At 41.1% G+C, this 21,042-nt stretch overlaps 1 long non-coding RNA gene across 1 annotated transcript; it reads right to left on the minus strand.

Moving 5' to 3' along the window:
• Positions 1 to 5,800: 5,800 nt before the first annotated feature.
• LOC131277570 (uncharacterized) lies at positions 5,801 to 14,955 on the minus strand. The gene is made up of 3 exons (XR_009184718.1): positions 14,359 to 14,955; positions 14,079 to 14,248; positions 5,801 to 5,833 (listed from the first exon to the last, which is right to left on the minus strand). It is a non-coding gene; the product is annotated as an uncharacterized lncRNA (long non-coding RNA).
• Between the last annotated feature and the right edge of the window lie 6,087 nt (positions 14,956 to 21,042).

Here is a 21,042-nt window from a genome sequence, read left to right on the forward strand (position 1 = left end):
TTGTTGCAAATTTCCATTGACATTAATCATAGGACACGGCAGTACTAGAAGATGCCCTACAGGATCTCGTGTATTCCAGGCAAACTCTTCTGTACTCCTATTATGTAGATGCAGTAGTAGCTCCCCTTGACAGTCAGGATCAATCACCCCAGCCAGTACAGTAATTCCCTTATTTGACTGTTGATTCAGAGGTAAGAGATCTGGTAGCAGTTTTAACTTCCATTTCAATGGAATCATTGTTGTGTTCCCTGGTGACAGCACTCTTTCTTTTGTGACTAAAACCTGTAGGCCAGCAGAGTTTGAGGTTGCAGGGACAGGAAGCAAAAATTTTCCTGGTGGGTCACTAGGGGTAATAGTCAGTGGTGCCACTCCCACTTCCATCCCTTGATTCCTGGACCCATGGATCCTGGTTATGGGAGAAACAGTGCCATAGAGTGGACACTGATTTAAAGCATACACAGCCTCCTGGAGAACACTGCCTCAGCCCTGCAAGGTATTGCCACCTGGTTGGCACTGTATTTGAGTCTTCAAAAGGCCATTCCACCATTCTATCAATCTAGCTGTTTCAGGGTGATGGGGAACATGGTAAGGCCAGTGAATTCCATGGGCATGTGCCCATTCCCACACATCATTTGCTGTTAAATAGGTTCCCTGATCAGAAACAATGCTGTGTAGAATGCCATGGAGGTATATAAAGCATTTGGTTAGTCCACAGATAGTAGTTTTAGAAGAAGCATTGCATGCAGGAAATGCAAACCCATATCCAGAGTATGTGTCTTACTCCAGTTAAAACAAATCACTGCCCCTTCCATGGTGGAGTGGTCCAATGAGGTCATCCTGCAACCAGGTAGAAGGCTGGTCACCTTGAGGAAATGGTGCCATTTCAGGGGCTGAGTGTGGGTCTCTGTTGCTGGCAGGTTGCACAATCAGCAGTGGCTATAGCCAAGTCAACCTTGGTAAGGGGAAGTCTATATTGCTGAGCCCATGCATAACCTCCATCCCTACCTCATGGCCACTTTGTTCATGGGCCCACTGGGCAATGACAGGAGTGGCTGGGGAAAGAGACAGCATTAGTCACAGAGCAGGTCATCTTATTCACTTGATTAAAATCTTCCTCTACTGAAGTCACCCCATGGTGAACATTCATGTGGGACACAAGTATTTTCATGTCTGCCCACTCAAAAAGGCCTATCCACATACCTCTTCCCCAGACCTCTTTGTCACCAATTTTCCAATCATGTTCCTTCCAAGTACCTGACCATCCAGCCAAACCATTGGCAACAGCCCATGAATCAGTGAACAAATGCACCTCTGGCCATTTCTTCTTCCAAGCAAAATGAACAACCAGGTGCACTACTCCAAGTTCTTCCCACTGGGAGGATTTTCCCTCACCACTGTCCTTCAGGGATGTCCCAGAAAGGGGCTGCAGTGTTGTAGCTGCCCACTTTTGGGTGCTACCAGCATGTTGTGCAGAACCATCTATAAACCAGGCCCAAGTTTTCTCTTCCTCAATCAACTGATTGTAAGGACTCCCCTAGAGGCCAAAACAGTGGGCTGGGAAAGAAAAGGTAACAAGGCAGGGGTGGTGACCATGGGTATTTGGGTTACTTCCTCATGTAACTTACTTCAGGACCAGCTCGAGTCCTATCTCATATATACCACTTCCACTTTATTATGCAGTGCAACTGTGCACTCCCAACTTTATGGTTTGGTGGGTCAGACAATACCCAGCTCATGATAAGAAACTCAAGTCTCATGGTAACTTGATGTCCCATGGTTAAGAATTCAGTCTCCACTATAGCCCAGTAGCAGGCCAAAACCTGTTTCTCAAAAGGGGAGTAGTTATCTGCAGAGGATGGCAGGGCTTTGCTCCAAAATCCTAAGAGTCTGCATTGTGATCCTCCTGTAGGGGCCTGCCAAAGGCTCCAGGTAGCATCTTTATTTGCCACTGAAACTTCCAGCACCATTGGATCTGCTGGATCATATATGGACACCTAGAAATTTCACTGAGGTGGAAGGACCTTGTATTTTAATTGGATTTATCTCCCATTCTCTCTTATGCAAATGCCTTACTAATAAGTCTAGAGTCTTTGCTACTTCTTGCTTACTAGGTCCTATCGACATGATATCATCAATATAATGGACCAGTGTGATGCCCTGAGGGAGGGAGAGATGATCGATATCCCTGCAGACAATATTATGACATAGAGCTGTAGAGTTCATAAACTCATGAGACAGGACAGTGAAGGTTAACTGCTGGCCTCGCCAGCTGAAAGCAAACTGTTTCTGGTGGTTCTTACCAATAGCAACTGAGAAAAAACACATTGGCTAAATCAACAGCTGCATACCAGGTACCAGGGAATGTGATTTACACAAGCAATGGTAACACATCTGGAACAGCAGGTGCAATTGAGGTCACCATCTGGTTAAGTTCACTATAATCTACTGCCATCCTCCAAGATCCATCTGTTTTATGCATAGGCCAAATAGGACAGTTGAATGAGGTTGTGGTGGGAATCACCACCCCTGCACCCTTCAAATCTTTGATGGTGGCACTACTTTTTGCAATCCATCCGGGAATCCAGTATTGCTTTTGATTTACTATTTTGCTAGGTAGGGGCAGTTCTAGTGGCCCAACCATAATGGCCCTCACTCCACAAGTCAGGGATCCAATGTGGGGATTTATCTAGTCACTTACTGAGTATGTCTATTCCAATTATGCATCCCGCAACTGAGGAAATAACCACAGAATGAGTCCAGGGACCTACTGGACCAACTGTGGGACAGACCTGAGCTCCATTAATCATCCAACTTCCATAAGCCCCTACTCTGACTGGCGGACCATACTGATATTTTGGGTTTCCTGGAATTAATGTCACTTCTGAGCCAGTATCTAATAATTACCAAAATGTCTGATCATTTCCTTTTCCCCAATGCAGTTACTCTGGTAAAAGTAGGTCTCCTTGGGGAAAAGTGGGAGGAAGATTAACAGTATAAAGTTTGGGCAGTTTAATGGGATCCTTCCCCCAAGGAGACTTGGCCTTCTCCTCATTCAAGGGGCTCTGGGTCTGTAAACCATCTCAAGTCTGGGAATTGATTAAGGTGCTGTGATACTCTGCATCTGTAATTTGAGTTAGGGTTTTATTCACTCAACCTAGAACACTTCTGTTTATAAAGATTGTGAAGAAAATTAGTAGACTGCTTATTTCACTGCTAGGTCCCCCATTATGTATTATCCAATACCATAAATCTACGCAACTCAGACTATTTTGAGTGCTTTTTTGAATCTGCCTTTCATGGTGGTAGCCATGCCCACCTTGACTTTGAGATTATCTGCTATTTGACTTTTACCAGACTGACATCCAATCATCCCCATAATGTTTAAGGATTCTAATTCCATCAGAGTCCCCCCTACAGTTATATCTGGACTACAGAGAACAACAACCACAGAGCTCTCCAGGGAAGATGGAGTAAGTCTTACAAAATTATTCCTTACAGTCCTGATTAAAGGTGTGTCCTCTGGACATTTCTGGGGTGGGTGGGCAGCTCTAAAATGGTAAATCCATTCTAGCATTACAATCTCCCTAAACCTTTGAATTCCTTCTACTGTGTACAAGCATAAATCAGGTATCTCAACCTCAGACATGATAGGCCATCTTTTGGCCCATGCTTCAATCAGCCACCCAAACAAACTGTTAAAGCCCTTTCTAACCCACCCAGCTATAGCATGGAATCCAGAATTTCTGCTTAGTGGGCCCATATCAATAAATTCAGTCTGATCCAACTTTATATTTCTTCTACCATTATCCCATACCCTTAGTATCCATTTCCATGCATATTCCCATGATTTCTGTCTATATAAGTTGAAAACTCATGCCATTCTTTCTGAGTATACATTACTTCCTCATGGGTCACACTTTGTATTTCACCTTTGGGGTCTTGTTGTGATTTTAGTCTAGTAATAGGTCTCAAATACAAGAGAGGTGGTGGGGGTGGGTAAGGAGAAGGATTAGAAATGCCTTGCAAGCTACTGACCTCAGGGCATTCTCTTGCATTTTCTTCTGGTGAGACAGGATTAATCTCTTCAGGCAGGGGTTGGAAGGTAGTTTCCTCAGGGCAGACTGGAGGCTAGGCAGTGCATGCTGGAGTTTGGCTGGTACATGTCTCAGTGCTGGGAGGAGGTCCAGACTCCTTGGGGCAGGCCAGAGACTGGGCAGGGCAGGCTTCAGTTTGGCTGGTACCCACCTCAGGGCTGGAAGTTGTTTCAGACTCCCTGGAGCAGGCTGGAGGTTGGATGATACAAGGTTGGCAAGGTATGATCTGGACAGGGCAGGCCATGGCAGGCTTATGTGATAAAGTCACAGCAGAATTCAGGGTTTCAATGTCCCCATCAATATCATCATCCCATATATCTCCATCCCAATTCTCTGAATTCCACTCTTTTCCAATCAAAGTCTTCAGTTTGAAGAAACCCTGCAGGATTGGGATTTTAGTTTCCTTTGTAACTCCATTACTCATACAATGAGAGTCTGAGTTTGGTTCTCAGATATTTCAAGCCTGTGGCACAGGAGACAAGATTTTCTTTCAGAGCACACATAGAAACTTTTGCATCATCCATGTGGAGTTTAAGTTTCAAATCTGAAGCCTTTAAATCATCTCTTTCTTTTGTAACACTATCCAGACTATCTAGGAGGAGCCAGCCAACATCATTACACTGTTTGACTGCACAGAACTCTGTTAAGGTATTGAAAACACTCTCACCCAGATCCTTGCTTCTTATAAGTATGGAAGTAGGGGAATCCAGTGATGCTATCTGTGCATCTCGATTGCTAACTCATACCATAAATCATTAGCAGCCTCTTTGTTATTGGAAAGGGAATTGTCAGTTCCCTTGAGTCCAATTAAAGAGACTATTGCAAAACTCCCAAAACCATCTCAGACACCCCATGTAAAGACTCTGTTCCTCAAGAACCACTCCCAGGCATTCTTAGGACTTGGAGTTGTCCTGGGTGGTACCCCAGGGACAATTGCCGGATGTTGTATGTCCTCCCATGGCCCACTGGATGGAACATGGGAAAGTGTGGGCTGTGGTGTGGAACATGGGACATGGGGTGCAGTGATGCCCAGAGATGTACTCATCAGATGCAATGGATATGACATGATGATGGGGAAGAGTGTTACTGAGGGGGGAGTGGTGAGGTGGGGGTGGTGGGGGCGAATGGGGACCTCATATATATATATTTTTTTAATGTAATATCTTTTTAAAAAATGAATAAATTGAGTAGAAATTGGAAAAAAAAACCACTCCCTGTACAAAGCTGTATGTCAGTGTTCTCTAGGGAACTAGAATCAACAAGAAATTATGTCAATAGTATGTGATTCTATAAGAATCTCTTGGGAAACGGACTTTGGCCCAGTGGTTAGGGCGTCCGTCTACCACATGGGAGATCCGCAGTTCAAACCCCGGGCCTCCTTGACCCGTGTGGAGCTGGCCCATGCGCAGTGCTGATGCGTGCAAGGAGTGCTGTGCCACGCAAGGGTGTCCCCCGCGTGGGGGAGCCCCACGCGCAAGGAGTGTGCCCATAAGGAGAGCCGCCCAGCGTGAAAAGAAAGAGCAGCCTGCCCAGGAATGGCGCCGCCCACACTTCCCGTGCCACTGACGACAACAGAAGCGGACAAAGAAACAAGACGCAACAAATAGACACCAAGAACAGACAACCAGGGGAGGGGGGGAAATTAAATAAATAAATAAATCTTTAAAAAAAAAAAGAATCTCTCACACAGCCATGGGGATGCACAAGTCCAGGTTCCACAGGCAGGCTGCAACCAGGGGCTGCAATGAAAGTCCAGTAAAGGTTCTTGACAAATTCTGGGACATATTGGCTGTACAAAGATGGGCTGGGCAATTCTCTTTCAATGCCAGAATCACTTCCCCCATATATATATTTATATATATTTACATATATGTAATATATATATATATTTACAAAACAATCATGCTGATATGCAGAATTCCCATACTACAAGTCTTCAACAACCACACAATTGTGGAACATTCATTTGTTACAGATTATGAGATTTATCATCAGACTATTACCACTAAATATGGTCCATAGCATACATTTAGTATATCTCTTCTGTACTCCCCTAGCCTTAACACGTACATTTTGATATTGATGTAAGAATGTTACAATCATGGTTGTTAATAACTTTTAATTGGGTTTTTGCTTTCTTAATGTTGGGTGGCATTTAACTGATTGGGTTAAGCATCACTCACTGCTGATGGCAATGCCCCTGACTGATGTAATTATAACCAGCTATCCATGATTTACCACTGCAGTAGAGTCAATGGTGACTAAAAGTTCATAAATGCCCTTGTATTACAGTTAGCCCAGTGCTTGCTTGACCAAACAACTGGGCACAATTACATGGCTGAGTTGACACATTAGCCTAACTGTCACAGATCTGTAGTGAGTTCAGCTTGTGAAACAGTAAAGAAAAAGGCATGTAGTATCAGTAATGGTCAGTAAAATTCATAAGGACTGTAAGGTCTCAGACCCATATCTTCCAGAATGGACCTGGTTTGGTGAGGAAGAACACTTGCAGGGAAGGTACATAATTAGTGCTTGTGAACTCTATGCCTATTTTCAATCCAGGCTGCTCAGACAGGATTGAAGACCTTAGCCAGGGAAAAAGCTGGGGGCTTCCAGACTTCATCCATTGAACCAAAAAGCCCTGGTGCAGTGGGTCACTATCCCTGTTGATGAACATCAACTGATCACCCAGGGTTGTTCAGTGGAAGGTGAAGCTAATCATTTGAGGAGCTGCTGTGTAGCAGTTGGTCTGGGATGTCCAGGGTTCTGCACCAGCTTGGGGAGCCAAATAGACCACCAGTCACTCAGGGATGTCCCTTGACTGTCAGAGAGGCTCACCAAAGTAGGTGACAGATAATGTAAAAATGCTGTGGGAAGAGGGCTACAAGTCTAGACTTCATCTAGACCTTTGGGGGGGGTTCATGTGAGGGAAATGACATAATTGTTAGGGTTTGAAATGTAGAGTCAGGAAATTGTGTCAGCATTGGGGCCATTCTTGTGGCTCATGAACATCCTTTGGGCATTGATTCTCTCCCTCAACAGCTTTGAGAAAGCAGCATTTTTAAGGACAGTCTCAACGGTGAAAGCAGGAAAGTAATTAGGAAACATTCTGAGATGATTGAAAACAAAACCACCACATACAAAAACTTACAGGATGTAGCAAACGCAGTACTGAGGGGAGAATTTATAACCCTAAATGCTTAAACTACAAAAGGAAAAAGACCAAAAGTCAAACACCAAACTGCACATCAGGAAGAACTAACAAAACAACAGCACAAACTAAATCCAACACAAGCAGAAAGAAATCACAAAGATTGGAGAGTTTAAAAACCAAAAATGAAGGGGGGAAAAAAAAACAATATCATCTAAATTAATGCAGAAAAAGCATGTGACAAAATCCAGCATCGTTTCTTCCTAAAATCACTTAGAAAAACAAGAATAAAAGGAAACTTCACCAACATTATAAAGGGCATACTTGAAAAACACCACTGCAAACACCATATCACTGGTGAAAGATTGAAAACTTTCCAAGATCTGGAATGAGACAAGGATGCCCAATGTCACCGATGTAATTCAACATTGTACTGGATGTTGTAGGCAGAGCCAAGTAAGCAAGAAAAAGAAATTAAAGACATCCAATTAGGAAAAGAAGTAAAACTTTCTACTTGCAAATGACATGATCTTATATATAGAAAGTCCTGTAAATTATACAACAAAGTTATTCAAGCTAACAATTCCAGCAAAGTGCTGTTTGTTGAGATAAACATGAGCAAATCAGTAGTATTTATGTATAATTTCAGGAAGAAATGAAAAAAAAAGAGTCCATTTCCAATTACCAGAATAAATTTAATTGAGGATGTAAAGGAATTATGCATGGGAAACTTCAAAATTATGAATACAAAAAGAATTTTTAAGAGAATGGAAGGATATTCCCTGCTCATGGATTGGAAGGTTAAATATACCAAGATATATGAATTACCGATGCTATGCAGTCCCAATGAAAATTGCAATAAACAACTTTGTAGAAATGGAAAAGACAAGTCAACACATTTATTTGGAAGGACATACAGTCCCAAAAAGCCAAAACCATCATGAAAAAACAAGCTCAGAGGACACACACTTCTTCACTTTAAAACATATTACAAAGCTACAGTGGCCTAAACAACATGGTCCTGGGACAAGTAGATACATAGACCAATTGAACTGAATGGACCCTCAAAATTATTCAGAAATAGACTCTCATAACTATGGCCAATTGATTTTTGACAAGGCTGCCAAGTCCATTCAAAATAGTCTCTTCAATAAATAATGCTAAGAGAACTGGATATCCATATGTAAAACAATGACAGAGGACCCTGATCTCATCTCATATACAAAAAATTAACTGAAAATGTATAAAGATCTAAAAGAACTAGTAAGATAAGATTTCTAGAAGAAAACATAGGAAATGATCTTCAGCACCTCATGTTGGGCAATGGTTTCTTAGACTTTACACCCAAAGCACAAGCAACAAAGGAAAAATTGATAAGACCTCATCTAAATTAAAAAGTTTTCCACCTAAAATAATTTTATCATGAAAATGAAAAGACAAGTCATTCCATGGGAGAAAACAATTGGAAACTATATATTCAATTAGGGTTTAATACCTAGACTATACAAAGAAATCCTAAAACTCAACAATAGAATGAAAGAAAACCCAATTAAATATGGGGAAAAGACTTGTGTCTCCAAAGAGTATACACAAATGAACAGAAAGCACATGAAAAGATGCTTACTTTCATTAGCTATTATGGACATGCAACTCAAAACCAAACTGAAATACCATGTCACACTCACTATAATGGTGTTATTAAGAAACAGAAAATAAAAAATATTGGAGAGGATGTTGAGATATAGAAACACCCATTCAATGCTGATGGCCAAGTAAAATGGCCATACAGCAGCAGTTGGACCTTGCAATAAGGAGAATACATTCCCTTTGAAAATTCTGTGATGACCGGTTGCCATGGTTATCTCATGATGCACGTAAGGCTCATGGTCCTAACTGTCACTCTATGCCCAGAGAGATTTGGAGTTGGTAGCAGGTGGAAAAGCTCCCAGCTTAGTTTCCACAGAACATAGAGATGGGAAATCTCAATTGCTGCTTGAGAGGTATGATCATATTGGCCTACATGATTAATTCAATCCCCAAAAAATTGGCAGGAAATTTTTCCACAAAATATGATTCACTTTTCTTCTGGTTTCTCCTCTCCAATTTGTCCTAAAGAGTTTTAGATGTGATTTATACTTTTCTCTTAATTCTTATTTTATATTTTAGATCCATCTATCAAGCTGGTTGCCTTAAAATGAGTCTCCCTTTAGAAAAATTTAGCATTTCTTATAAAGTTCTTTACCATTCACTCTCTTCCTCAAGACCATGTCTGTGCTAATGTTATTTTACTCAGCAGAGATGTAGTAAAGTAATTACTGCAGAATATGGAATGAATCTGGATTGGTAGGGACCAGAAAGGATGCATTTCATATGATGAGGTGTACTAAAGATGTTTTTAACACCCTTTTCAACCTCTATTCATCATTAAGTGTATATATAACTCAGTATACTTGGGGTATGTTAGTACCATTCATATAACTAGTTTTCCAAACCTAGCTATAAGAACTTGAGTTTCCAAATGTCAGTTTATAAACCAATATACATATTTCCTTTAATCCTTGGGGGTTATCCAAAATTTTCATTTTAAGAAGTTACCTACTGATTTTCTCACTGCCCTGTATGCTCTTCAATAGTAAGTATGGGGAAAATAGAATAATTTTTTTCCATTGTGTTTTACATTACAAAATAAGCTTCTTTAGATGTTGACCATAATAACACATATTAGACTTGTTAGTGGTTTCATGGTTTAGGAAGCTAGACCATAAGTAAGACAAATGTTGAACTTAAATGGAGTGATTCCCTTCACTATCCTTTCTCACTAATGGATTGTCTATCTTTACCTAAAAGGCCATATGATTTTGCCAGATTTCATGGTGGGATTTCTGTGGGATAATAGCAGAGGGTGCAGGTAATTGAGTGCAGCCTGAGGGAGGGAGAAGAAGGGACATCCCTTAGTACATGAGCAATTGGGGCCCAAAGAAAGGAGGCTAGAGGTGCTGAGGAAAGTCCTGGGTGGGGATAGCTATGGATGGGACTCTCTCCTCTGCCACTGCTTGTTCAGACTTGAGTGCAAGGAGAACACATTCTCTGCAGAGCTCTCATGTGGCAGCTCTTTGTGAAAAGGTGGGTTCTGAGCCAGGATGGGAATCAAGCACACCCCTGATCACTAGGAGAGATTACATGCCCCCAGGAAGGCTCACATGAGGCAGCTGACAATGGGAGTATTTGGGGCATGATGTTCACAAGTTTTGTTGTTCCCTGGTCCTTCAGAGGAACTCTATGAGAGGAAACCTGAGTCATGGTTTGGGTCAGAGAACTCACTTAGGCAGAAGGCAGGGTGAGGGTTTGAACCACTCTCTCTCCTGTAATAAAGCAGTTGGCAGGCCTTTCTCCACAGCTCCTGGGAGGTAACTTGTAACCCCAGAATCTGCTTAGTGGGGACACTGACTACATTTCCTGACTAGAATCATTCACTCAGCAGTGTTGTGACCACACAGGGTTGATGTGGGATCTCAGAACAGAGCACGTGTTCTCCGTGAGCTGTAAAGGATCACCCCACTGAGGGCTGAAAGTCAGTGTCCATCCACCCCTGTCCTGGAACCATCAGACACCCACTCTGGAGGGAAGCACTAGCAAGTTTCTTGCAAATTCCTCCCAACATTTAATAAGTGAACTCTTCTGGGGCTTTTATGGTATATTGGGCATTTTTCTTAAGGATTTCCTTACATTTGCTTATTTTTAGTCTCATAATACAAACTAATAAGCAGGTCTGGCTAAAATCTTCAAAAGACAGCATGGAAAACTGGACACATAGAGTTTACATAATGTTCCCTGTTTTGGGTGGCCTCTGAATTAGATTTGAACACAGTTGACCATGCTTTTGGTCACTGTGCTCTGCTGCCTTCCTATGCTGTGTCATCTATATAAAGTACCCTACATCTGTCTTTTGGGTGTCTAAAGTGAACCCCAAACTACAACTTTTTTTGAAACCCACCTTTGACTCAAGTGGGACACCTGTGTAGACTGTAAATAAGGGATCACAGTGTGAACTGTAAATAAATTAATAATTATTTCCTACATTCATCTGTTGGAAGGATGTCACCTGAGAGTTCTGTTGTGATTGCCTTTCCCAGTTCTTGTCTCAAGCATGAAAAAAGAAAATTTCCTACCCAGTCCAAAAAATCTACTATCTGATAATCCCATTCAGTTGGAAACCTCAAAATCAGCATCTGGCCAAAGAAAAGGGAGTGTCCTCAAACATTCCCTAGAAATTTTCCACAGACAGTACAGTAGAAATGCAATTATTTTATTGCATCAGTAATGTTGACTGTAGATACTAAGTATTCCATATTGAGAAAAACCTTTAAAAAGGTTAAACCATGATAGTTTTCTTAATTCACATGTGAAATTTTGCTTTTAGTAATGAGTCAGTAGTGCCACAACCATATAATTAAAAATGTAGTTACAACTAAAGTTGGTTCACATTTACTGGTAGATTGTATTTTAAGTTAATGTTTGGTCAGTCTATTTCTGAACATTAGTAGGAAGAGTTATCTTCTGAAAAAGTGCTGTGAGATTATTAAAAATCTGATATATTTTTAAGAGAAGTTTTAGATTCACATAAAAACTGTGGAGAATACAAACTGTTCCCACATATTCCCCTGCCACCCTCCCAGTCTAGAGCCAGCAGTTTCCCCTGTTAATAACTCTCATCACTGTGGTATGAACAATTGAAGGGACAGTATTGATACAGTGTTTTGGAGGCTCACTCTTCCTAATCCTCAGCTTTGTGCATTTTGACAAAGGCATATTGTCATGTACCTACCATGACAGAACATCAGTGGTTGAATTGTGTCCCTCCAAATTACACGGAGAAAACCTTGGTACCTGTGAGTGTGACCACTTTGGAAATAAGATGTTTGCAAATGTGATTAAGATGAAGCCTACTGAATCAGGGTGAACTGCAATATAATACAACTTGTGCACTTACAAGAAGGGAAGAGACAGAGAGGAGAAGGCTGTGTGAAGATGGACCAACACTGGGGAAGAAGGCCAGGTGGAGATGAGGAAGAGAATAGAGTCATGCTGCCAGGAGCCAGGACACCTGGAGCCACCAGAAGCTGGAAGAGTCAAGGAATGGCTCCTAGCAAGGACCTTCAGAGAGAGACACAGAGTATGGTGCTGTGGACACATTAATGCTGGACTTTTTGTCCCTAGAACTGTGAAGGTTTAAGTTTGTGTTCTCAAACCACCCAGTCTGTGGCAATGTATTATAGAAGTGCTAAGAAACTAAACACATATAGTGCTGGGAAGTAAGGTGCTGCTGTAACAGATATATGTGGAAGGCTCACAGAGGCTTCTAGGCAAAATATAGCTTCTGAGCACAGTCATGGGTGAAATTAGCCCAGATATTTCCAGCCTACCTATAGCCATGACTCTGCATTGAAGCTTCAGACTCCAGAAAGCACAAATGGACCTCATCAATGTGCCTCTCTGGATTGCTAAAGATGTGATACAAAAACCTACTGAAATTGTTGTATTCCACAATTTGGGACAGTAGGGTTTTCATACAAAATACCAGCAAAAATAATGCATTAATAAGAAATTTAAAATGTATGCAGGACTGTATATTGAAATCTGATTGACCTACCCTCCATTTTCTTTAGCCCTCTAGGTTCTGTGTCTCAAGTAAGAACAGTTAAGTTTTTGCACATCCTTTTGGATTGAGTAATTGAGTATTCATATAAAATTGACACTGTATCACAGTTTTCTAAGGGTTTTACCTATATGTACGCATGGTCTTTTTTCCCCTTACTTTTAAGGAAATTTTAGATTACATGAAAGTTAAAGCAAAATTAGGTGGGATTCCCATATACCCCACCTCCACCCCCTCACACTTTACCCATTAAAAACATCTTTCATTAATGTTGGACATTTCTTATAAATCTTGAAGCACTGCTACTAACCATGGTCCAGAGTTTCCTAGGTAAGGCCCACTGATGGGTTGCCAATTTCCTGGGGATATCTGCCCTGGCTAGAATGTCCAGATGTCTTTAGAGCCCTCAGGAACATTCCTGCCTGAGACATTATTTACTGTGGCAGCCACAGAGATCCTCCTGTGACCTGCCTAAACTTTCCTCTGGAATGACTTCCTGACTCATATTGAAGTATCCTAGCCATAAACACTCATTTGTATTTAATATTCCCTCTCTTGGTCAAAGTCTTTTTACAAATGTATCTCTAGTTGGCAATTGGTAACAATCCCTCAGTGCCAAGGGGGCCCATCCTTGGGAGCAATGTCCCATGCTAGGGAGAAAGCAGACTTCCATGATGAGTTTGGCTTAGAGAGAGGCCACATTTGAGCAACATACACATTTTCAGAAGGTAACTCTTAGGCAGTATATATCACTAGGCTAAGTTTCAGTTTTACAAGAATGAAGTTCATAACTACCAGCATTAATCTCAAGGGCCTGGCATATTGGTCTGTCCTCTTTTAGCTAGGTTCTGATGATGTATTGATATTCTTGCCACTGTATTAGAAAATGTAGCAGGGCTCCAAGAATGGGAATTGAAAGTTTTGTTGGTTATTGTATGGGTTCCATCTACTGAGATAACACCCCATGACCATATGGACACATTCATAATCCCTAGAGGCATGCCTGAGGTGCACCCCTCCCCACACATCTGTCCCTCACTGTCACCCTGCACCAGTAGACCTCCCCTGCCATAGCTGTAACTTGTGCAGTTCAAAACCTCCCCATAAAGAAAGTCAAAAGTTTTTTGCATTGTGACTTTCATCACCTTAATATCTGTTATTTTTTATGTATACTTACAATTTCATCTGTATCTTCCCCCAACGTCTTATTTTTTTTCACTTTATCTTCAAAGAAGCTTAAGGTTACAGAAATGTCACATCAAAAATATAGGGAATGAGCAGATGTGACTTAAATGTTTGAATGCCTGCTCTCCACATGGGAGGTCCCAGTATGATTCCCAATGCCTCCTAAAAACAAAGACAAACAAAAAGTAAATGAAAAAAGCAAACACACACACACAAAAACAACTCAAAGGAACTGATGTGGCTCAGTGGTTGACTACTGGCTTCCCACTTACAAAATCTGGGTTTCACTCCCTGGTCCTGGTACCTAAAAAAAGAGAGAAGAAAATTGAAGAATATATAGGTGATTCCCATATACTGCACCCCTTCCCATCTCATATTTATTCCTATTAGCAACATCATACATGAGTAGGGTTCATCTGTTACAATTGAAAAAAAAAATGGAAGCATTGCTACAAACTATGGTCAATGGTTTATGTTATGGTTTACACTTTGCATCATACTTTTATACGTTTTCACACAATGTACAATCATCTGTATCCATCATTGCAAAATCACACAGAACAGTTCCAATGCCCTCAAAATGCCCTATGATCCATCTATTCTTCCCTCCATCTTCCCTCAGAACCTATGTTAGCCACTAAGTTTCAATTTTCCAAGAATAAGGTTCATAGTCTTATGCATTAATAATGAGGCTTTGACATACTGGTCTGCTTTTATTTGGCACTGCCCATGTACTCTAGAGATTCTTGCCCCTCTCTTTGAGTATATAGCAGGATTCCCAGAATGGAATTTTAATATTTTCTCATTGTTTGTGGGTCTCCATCCACTGATATAACACCTTATGACAAGATGAACACATTCATATTCCTTTGAAGCATCCCCCAGGGGCATCCTTTTCTGTATGCCCCGCTAGCACCGGTACACTGCACCAGTGACCTACCTGCTGTATTTGCCAAAAGAACATTCCCATCCTTGTAGTCCCAACACAAACCAACAAATCCCAAGTACACTTGTTCCTTTCTCCAAGACTTCCACAATTCCATACAGTCCAAATTAAATACCTCCACCCTGCTCACCCTTCCATTCCAGTTCCATCAACCCACTCATATCCCTGCATCACCATCACCCCATCCACTGCCAAACCACCCCTTTCTGCCTTATCATAGGCACTGCCCATATTGAGCTTGGTTCACCACACTCAAGTCCCTTTCTGTCTCCTTTAATCTATCTTCTGGAATCTCTGTGAGTCTCCTAAATAAACTTAGGTCATATCAGTGAGGTCAAGAAGTATTTGCCTTTAGTGACTGGCTTACTTCACTCAACATAAGGTCAAGATTCAACTATGTTGTCACATATATCAACACGCCATTCCTTCCTACAGCTGAGTAATATTCCATTGTATGTATAAACCATATTTGCTTATCCATTCATTTGTTGCTGGTCACAATTCTTATGCATATATACCCAGTAGTGGGATTGCACAATCATATGGCAATTCTATATAACCCTTTTGAGCACTGCCAAATCATCCTCCAAAATGGCTGCACCATTCCACTTTCCCAGCAGCAGTTGAAGAGGGTTAGTCTTTAAGGAAATGGAGATACCATTTTTAATAAGTAGGGTGGCTAACATTTTAGAAAGAAACAAAACTAGAAAATAACAAATAGAGATGTGGATATGAGTAAACTGGAATCCCCATATATTGGTGATAGGAATCTAAAATAAAGCAGTCAATTCGGGAAATAGTTTGACATTCCCTCAAAAAGCTAAACCTAGAACTACTATATGACAGCTACCTACTAGGTTTATATATTAAAGAATTAAAAACAGAGGCTGAAAGAGGTACTTGAAACCAGTATTATTGCAGCATTATTTGCAATACCCAAAAGCTGGAAACCACCTAAGTGTGCTCATTTAGAGGAATAAGTTTTTTAAAAGTGGTATATCCATACAATGGAATATAATTGAGCCATAAAAAGTATTGAAGTTCTGATACATACTACTATATGCATGACCCTTAAAAATGTACTGAATAAGGCAGGCACAAAAGTAAAACAGTTGGTGATTGCAATTATTTGAAAGCTAAGAAAAAGTAAATTCATAGAAACAGATAGATTAGAGTTTATTACCAGGGACTAGCAGAAAGTAGAATGGGCTTAATAGCTAATAACTACAGAGTTTCTGTTTCAGGTAATGAGAAAGTTTTGGAATTGAATGTTTGGTGACAGTAACAAAACACTGTAAATGTAATTGATTCAAGTAAATTGTACATGCTGTAAAAATGAGTAAACTGGCAAATTTTCTATTATACAGCTATCTCATTGAAAATTTTTTAAAAATCCTCTAGAATGGATGGGATATTCAAAGTCAACAAGGCTGTGAGGCTGAAGCAGTATTTCTTGAAGTCAGTGTGATACTGACAATTTCCTTGGCCTTCAGAATAGGTTGGATATATATCATCATACTGTATAGTTTAGTACCACTTATACATGAACTATTTATCATTGACTTAGATTGTCTTCAGCTACAAAGCCAAGGATTCTATTCTGATTACATTCCACTCTTTCCTTTGTCTCTCTTTCCTACATGAAGTGTTTCTGGGTAGCTCCACCATCCTTGTTTGCACATTGTAGCCTCTTGTCTGGGCAAAGCAAAATGCCCTGAGTAATGCAGGAGCTGCACCCCAGTGTACTGATCATTACTCTGTGTCCCCCTAGCTCCCATGGAAGACCTAGTAGAGGAGCCTTCTAGTGACAGGGTGGTTGAGGAGGTCCCATCTAATGTTGAGGTGAAGTCATCTGTTTTTGTCTAAGATAGAAATGTTCCTTTCTCATATTTGTCCTTTTTTAAATTTGAGTACAGCACTTATTATATGATGGTATGAATTATAAATATTTTTAAAGATTAGACTACAGCATAATTATATTTTTTCTTCTCCTCCCCCAGCCCCACCCCCACCTCCATCCTACTGTTCTTACTGTCTGTGCCCATTCACTGTATGACCTGCATTTTTGTCTTGTCTTCTCATCTTTCTCCTCTAGGATTCACTAAGACTCGGTCCTGGGGACCTCTGATGTGGAGAGAGGTACCCTTTCACATGTGCCACATCAGTTCCTGGTCTCTGCTGCCCTTCACTTTGACTTTCCCCTTTGTTTCTCTTTTGTTGCATCATCATCTTACTGTGTGACTCACCTGAGCAGGCACTGGCTCACCACAGAGGCACTCAGCTCACCATGTGGGCACTAGCTCACTGCATAGGTACTCACATAGGCACTTGGCTTAACACATGGGCACTTGGCTTACTGTGTGGGCACTGGATCCCTTTACAGGCACTGGCTCAGCACATGGGCATTCACATGGACAATCGGCTCACCACATGGGCACACAGCTCACCATGAGGGCACTTGGCTCACTACATAGGCACTGGCTCACCATACAGGCTCACTTTCTCTTTTTCACCAGGAGGCCCCAGTGATCAAACCCAGGTTCTCCTATATGGTAGGTGGAAGCCTTATCACTTGAACCACATCTGCTTCCCTGAACTACAGATATTAACTGTCTGATCCAGTGGGGGTGGATTCCAGGAGCCTATGGGAAGAAGTGCAACAGGGAACAAGAAGAATGGAGGCAAGACAGGATTCTGATCAAGCCTCATTTATTGGGGGTAGAACATGGGAATATATACTGAGGGAAGGAAATGTGTCCATGGGTGATAGGCTGGTCTTGTGGGTGGCAAGCGTCCAAGGAGGGCATTGGCTGAAAGTTCATGCCAGGTCTGCAGAATTTCGCGCCTTGCACATGCATGCTGCTGTGGTTACCAGAGTTGTGGCGGAAAGTGGAGAACAAAGAAACAAGGAGGAAGAAGAAGGAAATGGTGGGGCAGGGCTGAGGTAGTTGTGAAATCCACCCATGTTCTCTGAGGCTGTAAATAGATTTCACAGTGGGTGGCTCCCCACAGGTCCCCCTTCTCTGTTTAATATGTTAGGAACTGAAGTGGACAGCTGGTGATGGCTCACGTTAGGGCAGGGCTTATGCTCAGTGGTGACGTATGGCTGCAAGGTGCTCCTGTACTGAGGGGGGCTGTGCCTGTCTTAGGTTGGGGCTGCACCCGTTAAGTGATCAGTCTTACCTGTCATTGGGAATCGTGGCAGCAAAAGGCCACGTCTGTCTTAGGTTGACTGATGGGTCAGCCCAGTTGCCCATCATTGACTAACCAGACCAGTGCCTCAGCAATAAATGACTTGCAAATATAACAAGCTATAACAGGGAGCTCTACACCATGCATGACATGCATGATGTACTGAGATTAGTGGGTGAGGCCACACCCACCCTGGTCTTGTTTGGCTAGAGCACCTGCTGCTCATTTGAACCACTAAACTCCTCACTGAAGCTGTTTTCCTTACCGAAGCTGTTCAGCAATATTAATTAAACAGAGAAGGGTTAGCTGTGATAGGGGCAGTTGTGACCATGGGCAGGGAGGACAGGCAAGGAAACGCCATTAGGGTACAGGTTGGCAATGAGGCAGCATAAGAGATTTGCATTTTCAAAGGTTGGTTGTTTGTTCTTCGGTCAGGATAGGCTGGTATTGACGAACAGCAGCAAGATACATCACGTGGGCAGAAATTTGCTTCATCCTTTCTTGGAGGAATTTAAGGAGGCAAGGTGCAAATGCAGAGATTAAAAGGAGAGTGATTAGGGGGCTGAGGAGTGGACCTAGCCATGTTATGAAGGGGGAGGTGAGCCAGGCAGATAAGGAGGAGGTTGATTGGGAGGGCAGTATTCCTTCCTGCAATTCTCACAATTTCTTAACATTTTGCTCAACAATACCAGATTCATTTATATAGTAGCAGCATTCCTCCTGGAGGAAAAGGCAGGTTCCCCCTTTTTTCAGCTGTAAGTTAAGGGCCCTGCAGTTTTGAAGGATTACTTGGGCGAGGGATGTTAGTTGCCACTGCAGAGAGTCAAGAGACTGTGCACTGGGTTCTAGGCTAATTTGTCATTCTTGTTTAAAGTACTGCAAGCTGATGAGGCCATGACCAAGAGCACCACCTGCCATGGCAGCTGCAGCGACTGAACCTGTGAGGCTAATTTTTTACCAATATAGGGAGGAAGGCGGCTCTCTTTGACACAGATGTGGATAGTAAAATTTTTAGTTTGCCTTCTCCATAGTATGTTAGTTGCAGGGTAATGGCTACTAGGATGCAAGGCCTCATTTTTATAGAATAGAGCATTTTTGGGTTATAGTTAATTTTCCAACAATCATGAGTAGGATTCTTGGTTATGATTAAATTGTAAGAGGGAAACAAAGTCACAATAAACTGAGTATTACTATTTTTGAAAATAATTATGGCCTGATTTTTAACCTACATACAGGAAGGATGGTTACTAATGCATAAGGGTTGATAATCAAATGGTAATATGAGATTATCAATTCTTTGTCTTTATAGGGTTTAATTGGCAATCAATTATCAATTGGTTTAGGGAATATATGGGTTTTATTCAGATATATATGAAAGAATGGATTTTTCCAGGTTAACACTCTAAGTAATGGGGGTTTAGGTATAAAGGCCTAATAAGTGTAATTACTGGCAGCTTCCTTATTACTTATGATCACCATCATCAGAAGTTGTAGAAGATTCCATCTCTTCATTCTGGGGTTTAATCCTTTTCAGAGATAACTAAATTTGTTCTCCATTTCTGAAATGATAAGCGCATAGCCTCACCCCCTTACTTTAATCCTACCTTTTTTCCATTCATTGCTTAAAATATCTTTCTAGAATATTGGTTGATCTTCATTTCCTGTGTCTACTGTAGATGTTTGACATTTTCCAGAGCAACATTCCACAGGTGTTAATGAATTATAAACATTAAGAAAATGCAAAGTAAATAAAGCTTTTGTTAATTAATCTTTTGGTGTCATAATACCATTATTTCCCCCTTTTTGTTTTAAAAGCATAGTTTTTAGGGTATGATGGTTGCATTCAACTATGGCTTGACACGTAGGATTATAAGGAATATTAGCAACATATTGAATACCATATTTTAAAAGGAAAGATTCAAAGGATTTACTAATGTAAGAAGGTGTATTATTAATTTTTAGAGGACATCCCATTACAGCAAAAGCAGACTATAGATGTGAACAAACATGATGCAACTGTTCCTTACTTTGAGCAGCAGTGTACATAAAATGAGAATAAGTGTCAATATAAACATGAACATATTGTAGTTTACTAAAGGATGGTATGTGAGTAACACCCATCTGCCATAATTGATTAGGAGTCAGGCCTCTGGGATTAGTTCCAGCCTGAAAAGCTACCACTGTTAGTGGTCCACAAGTAGGACAAGCGTGAATAATTTTTGTGCCTGTAGTTTTGTTAACTTTTGATATTTATTTTGCAGGCTTTTAGCATTAATGTGAGTTAGAGCATGAGCACCTTGTAAACACCCTATTAATAAATCAGCTTGAGCATTATTTGCTGTCATAGGACTAGGCAAAGAGGTATGAGAGCGTATGTGAGTAATGTAAATAGGATGCTGTTTTAACCTGATGAGATGTTGCAAGTCAGTGAAAAGTTGAGATAACTTATTAGTAGCAAAGATATGAGCTGTTTCAATATGCTAAACAGTAAGGCATACATATTCAGAATTAGAGACAACATTCAAAGGTTCCTTAAGTATTGTTAACACCTTAATGATGGCAGCAAGTTCAGTATGCTGAACAGACATGAATGGAGTCTGCCAAGCCTGTTCTTTTCAAGAAGTAATGTATGCTGCTTTTTTATTACTATTACAGTCAGTAAATACTGTACAAGATGGTTAGGCCATGCACATAGTCCTGAAAAACACTGCAAAAGTTCATTGTTAGGTTTTTTATAGATAGAGGAATGCAGCTGGCTTGATTTGTGTAAGAAGACACTAAAGAAAGTCTTAGCAAGTTTTAAAACAAAGTGATAGCT

Source organism: Dasypus novemcinctus, unplaced genomic scaffold (assembly GCF_030445035.2).
Source record: "Dasypus novemcinctus isolate mDasNov1 unplaced genomic scaffold, mDasNov1.1.hap2 scaffold_151, whole genome shotgun sequence".
In the NCBI taxonomy this organism is placed as follows: Eukaryota; Metazoa; Chordata; class Mammalia; order Cingulata; family Dasypodidae; genus Dasypus; species Dasypus novemcinctus.